The sequence below is a fragment of the Neltuma alba genome, unplaced genomic scaffold, assembly GCF_004799145.2.
Source record: "Neltuma alba isolate B1F8T4 unplaced genomic scaffold, ASM479914v2 tig00012535_pilon, whole genome shotgun sequence".
Lineage (NCBI taxonomy): Eukaryota > Viridiplantae > Streptophyta > Magnoliopsida > Fabales > Fabaceae > Neltuma > Neltuma alba.
Genome location: NW_021637000.1, coordinates 161,640 through 167,639, shown reverse-complemented (window position 1 = coordinate 167,639; position 6,000 = coordinate 161,640).

Here is a 6,000-nt window from a genome sequence, read left to right as displayed (position 1 = left end):
GCAATTAATAACTGGGACTCTCATGCAGCGACTTTTCTGAATAATAAAAGAATTCAGAGATCCCGGAGGAGCTTTTACGGGGAACATAGCAATGAATGAGAGTTGCATCACGGAAGCCGATCAGATTGTTTAGAGAGGCTGGTGAGAACATTTTGCTCAAAGCTCTATGGTAATGCGTAGTGCATGGGATCCTGTGGTGTGTCTGGGTGGAAAATACAGAAAGATTGTATCTTCTATTCAAGTGCATTTCTTCTTCGCTTTCAAACTGGTGAGGGCATTTCGCTGTCACCAATCAAGTCAAAAGTTAGAACAGCTTCCATGAACCGCAAATATGTGATGCGATGGAGTTGTTTTTAACTTCTATGGCCTTCAATTCCCTGATGCTCTGCAAATGTATGTTCCCTTTTTAAGCGAACAACCATTTCTGGCACATACAAGAGATTGGGCAACTCTTCTACACTAGTTAGTTATTTTGCAGCGCTTCATCAACTGTTTTTTTGTTTTCTCCATTGTTTTATGGCGTTCTGTCTGGTTTAATTTGATCGAGGACTCCTTATCATTCAGCATCTGTATATTGCTCTCTTGACACACTTTCTTCTTTTATCATAGAAAGTTTGGGTCCACAAAGTTAGGGAGCGTAAATAGGAGCAAAAGTCAAAAAGTGAAATGACTTTGCCATGGAAACAACATTAGACTCTGTAATCCTTTGCTCATAGTTGAACGGAAAAGCAAAAGGTTGTGATGAACCATCCGAGGGAACAGAGAAGGCTTTCGAGTTGATCATACGTAATGTGACAAAGCTGCAAGATATCAAACGAATTCAGGGCTCGGGTTGCTAGTTGCAGCCATCCCTCACCACCCATGCCCATTTTATTTACACTTACGTGTATTTAAAAAGAAATGAATAAACGTTAGAGGCGTGACGTGACGGCGCTCGCAAGGCAAGATCAAACGGACGGCCGGATCGCCAGTGGTTGAAAAATAATTAATATACAGATATAAAAATTATATTGGCCCTTTTAGTAGAGGTGCCATATATATTTAGTGCCTGATTCTTATGATAATATCTCTGCCTTTAAAAAAAAAAAAAGAACTGAATCACGTTATTCACTAATCTTAAATGTTTTTTTAATTTTAGCCAACGATAATCTTAAATGTTATTATTTTATAATGTGAAAATTAAATCTTATGCATCATATTTCTACGTATTATGTTTATACTAGGGCTGTTCACGGGACGGACCGGGACCGGGATAAGCCCGTCCTGGTTCTGTTCCAATAAATAGTAATAGGACAACTTTGTTGTCCCGTTCTCATCCCATCTTGGTATTGTCCTCGTCCTGGTCGGGAAGAAACGGGACCGGAATGTCCCGATTGTTTTTTTATTTTTTTGAGTTGTTGGACACAATAAAATCTGATTTTTTTAATTGTAGTTTTTTAGGCTTAGTCCTTGTAAAAACATCTTTTTGTTTTCTCTTTTATTTTTTGGGCACCCTTAAACAAAAACTCAAAATATTACATATAATAATCATTAAATATTTATCAATTTATAATTTCTCATATTTATCAATTTTTCTCTAAATTACCCCTATAAATACTCCCTCAACCATAATCAAATAAGAGAGAGGGGGAGGGGTGGGGTATTAAAAAAGATGATTATGGTATTTAGGAAAAATGTGTCACTTTCTTATAATTAACTAACTTATCTAACTTCTTAATCTAATCAAATTAGTTAAATGGGTCTTATATTAAGGATCGGAGGGAGTATAATAAAAGCTTGAACACAATAAAAACTCGTTAGAAATTATAATAATCAATAGTTTCAAACCATCAACAAATATAAAACTCTAAATAAATAGGTCCATATTCATACATAGTCTTAAATCTTTAGAAAAAAATTAAAAAAATAATATATTAAATAATGATAAAAATTTAAAAAAAAAAAAAGGGACCGGGACCCCTCTCCTCTCCCGTCTCTTTTCTTTTGTCCCGTCCTAAAAAATTTCTGGACGAGCCCGTCCTCTCCCAATAAACCGGAACCGGAATGGGCTGACCGAGACGGGCTCTGTTGAACCACCCCTAATTTTGTACTCTTTTTTAATCTTAAAAACTCTGCTTGTTGTTTGTTTGTTTTTTTTTAAACATAAAGATAACTTTGATAAAAGAAATAAAAAACAAATATACCGCACAAGAGCGGATGAGCCTATTTACAGCATAATATTAAGATGATGAAATTAAAAAAATGCTACGAAATTTGGGGAAATGAGTTAGTTCCTCTCAAAATAAAAATTAATATGTCCACATTTAATGTCTGATATGATTAGAGAATAAAGTAGAGAATATCCTCTCAACAAACAGGCATTCCGTTTGTTTGATAGCAATATAGCATTTAAAGATCCATAAGAATTCTAATCCCCTGTCTGATAAAATGAGAATGAGATCGGGGATAGCATAATATAGAAAATTTGTCTTTTCTTAAAACCTATTGTCCTAGACTCCTAGCTAAGATTATAAGATAGATTACTATTTTTTTTAAGGTTATTTACACAGCAACGATCCTCAATTAGTGTTTACATTAATCACGGATTACGATCTTTGCCTTATTTTTTTATTATGAAAAAAAAAATAGAGTTAGGTTTTAAAATATCAATTTAATAGAACTTAGATTCTTTGCAACGTTAATGTTATAAGTATCTAACTCACTGATCTGGGAACAGTAAAAAAATTACTAAATACTATTACTTAATTATAACACCTGTTACATGATATCTTTAAAATACTTATATGTATTATTGATTATATACTTTATAAATGAGTTAAATTAGCTCGGAGAACGATAAGTATAAAAACTTTAAAATTTAATAACTTTTTTAATTTTTCAAATTTTAATTAGGTTTTATGATACAATATTCATAGATTTTAACTCAAACGGGTTAATAATCAACTGTGGTGCTCTCCCTGATATTAGGAAGCAAAGTGGATCGAAACTGGGAAGCCTAATATTTTTTCCAATAAAAAAAAGAGACATCCGAAAGGAGGAGGATGATACTTGGGCCTTCACATGAGGATTAACATATCAACAATAAAGGCTGCACTCCCATGAAACAGGCGCAATTGAGCCGTTCAAAACGGGAGGGGATCCACTCCCTCCTTTTGGGATACTTTAGTCCGAAAAAAAAAAAAAGACGCTGCACCATTATCAATTTGCTGTTACTTGGAGCTGTCATAATTATAATAAATGATAAGAAAAGGGCGAGAATTATATTTGTCGGTGGCAGGAAAAAGGGAGAATTATGGAACAACAGAAAATATTCTTTCCTTTGATCACATAAAAAATTCAAGCAAGGTATTACTTATAAGTTGTAATAAATGGCATTAAAAATACACTGCAGATGCTGATCAATAATAGCATTAAAAATTAAAATTATTTGTAATGATGAGAATGTCTTGTTTGTAGGTTACGATGAATAAACAGTAAAATTCTGTAATACTCTGCATTGACATTGATCGTTGGCCGCCCATGTGATTTTCCCCCCGGGGGGAGTGATTTTTTTTTTTTTTGACCGGAGGGAAGTGATTTAATTAAAGAGAGTTTTGCAGTATTTACAAACCAATTTGTAATACTCTTCCGGTCCTTAATATAGGACTCAATTCTTGAGTTTGTTGGTTTTGGTCCTAAATATAAGACTCCTTTATCATATTATCAATTTTCTCTAAATTACCCCTATGAATACTCCCTCAACCATAACCAAATAAAAGAGGGGGATGGGGTATTAAGAAAGATGATTATGGTGTTTTAGGAAAAATGTGTCACTTTTCTTATAATTAACTAATTTACCTAACTTCCTTAATCTAATCAAATTAGTTAAGTGGGTCTTATATTAAGGACCGGAGGAGTAATTTATTTGTTTTAACACTAAATATTTATTGTTTTACTTGTTACAACACACTCTAGCATTATTTTTCTTCATCCCCACCTTCCTCACTTCAAAGGTTGTTTCTGGGGAAATTCACCATGGAAAGTAAGTAAAAAGACTAAAGATTGATATTATTATTTGATTCTGATTCTTATAATTTCAAATTGTTAGTTTTGATGTATGTGTTTTTATGAATTTAAATATAAGAACCAAACCCCCCCCCCCCAAAAAAAAAACCACAGGGATCAAAACACACATTTGAAACCGTGGAGACTAAAATTAAAATTGAATAAAATCATAAAGACTACAACAACAATAATCCAAAAATTAGTTATGATATTTTGTGCTGGCAAAAAAAAAACTACTACTCCTCCGGTCCTAATATAAGACCCAATGACTTATTTGAAGAGATTAAGGAAGTAAGTTAAGTTGGTTATTTATAATAAATAAGTGTTGTCATTCCTAAAAATCCTTGCTAATTAAGTATATCGGCTAAAACTATCATTATTAGAAGGATTATCTTGGAAAAAAATACTACCTCTGGTCCTTAATATAAGACCCTGTTTGACTTTTTGTTTGGTCCTAATTATAAGACCCCAATTTATTTTTTCTCTCATATTTATGCATTTTTTTTCAAGATAGTCCTTCTAATAATGATAGTTTCTAATCAATACACTTAACTAAAGATTGATATTATTATTTGATTCTGATTCTTATAATTTCAAATTGTTAGTTTTGATCTAGTGTTTTTATGAATTTAAATATAGAACCAAAACCCCCCCCCCAAAAAAAAAACCACAGGGATCAAAACAAAGAATTTGATACCGTGGAGACTAAAATTAAAATTGAATAAAATCATAAAGGACTAAAACAATATTAATCCAAAAATTAGTCTATGATATTTGTGCTGGCAAAAAAAAAATCTATTTTATTTTGATTGTGAGGACTTTGGCATGAGCTTGCAATTAAATTGATTGTTGTCGGTTTTATCTTTAATAAACTTTATTTTAAGATCCTTCATCACTACTCGCCTTCAGAGTAAATATCCAGTCATACAAAAATGATGTGAAATTAATAGCAGCAGGTAACATTAATAGTTATACTTTATTACGCCCGTGGAATTTATTGCTGAAATTAATTTGTAATTTTTGGTACTAAACCCACTCGTACGTGGAGGACGCAACGCAAGCTTGAAAACGTGGAGTCAACAAACATGAGACAACAGGTTTGGCTGTTACATGCATGTCCTTCGTAACTATATAACGTTTGCTCCGTTGGGAAGCCAGCTTTGATGTTTTATCAAAACAAATATTATAATATACACTTAATATTAAAAATATACAATAGCTTGAGAGAGAAGCATTTCAATCGAAACGGAAAACGCAGCTCTATCACCCAAATATCCGGAGCCGTGTATCTTATCCGCTGCTAGTTTACCATAACGCCCTTGAACTTTCAAATCATTTCGACTGGAGGGGGTTTGTTTAATCTTATTAGTTATATTTTAAAATTTTAAACACCAGTCAGGGTTTATTGCCTTTTTATCTCACGGTTAACTCATCTCTGAATATATTTCATAATCAGTTATTCATTTTAACTGTTGTTAATAAAATACGTAAATAATAAAAAAAAAAACTCCATCCGTTCTGCTACTATAATGAATGCTTTTGAAGATTTTTATGTTTCGGTTTATAATTCACTTTTTCATAGCTTGTAATGCATTTTGCAAATTATCAAGGGTCATTAATGTGTCTGACTTGAAAATACTCTGAACAAGTAAAAACTATTCAACCACTCTAATTTGATTTATGCTCGTCAATCACTCGGTTGTATTTAATGAAAGGTATGTTTAATTTAAATATTTTGAGTAACTATAAAGTGCTGCGAAGAATTAAAAACCACGTTAGTAAAAGAAGGGATAATAATATTTTAAAAGAGTCAACACCACACTTTTGACTTGTATTTAGAATCGAGCAGAATTTTAATATTTTGTCATGTAATTATGATAGATGGAAATACTCATCATATATGCTTCTAAATGATGTATATATACAATGTTTGAGATTATCACACCTACAATGGTC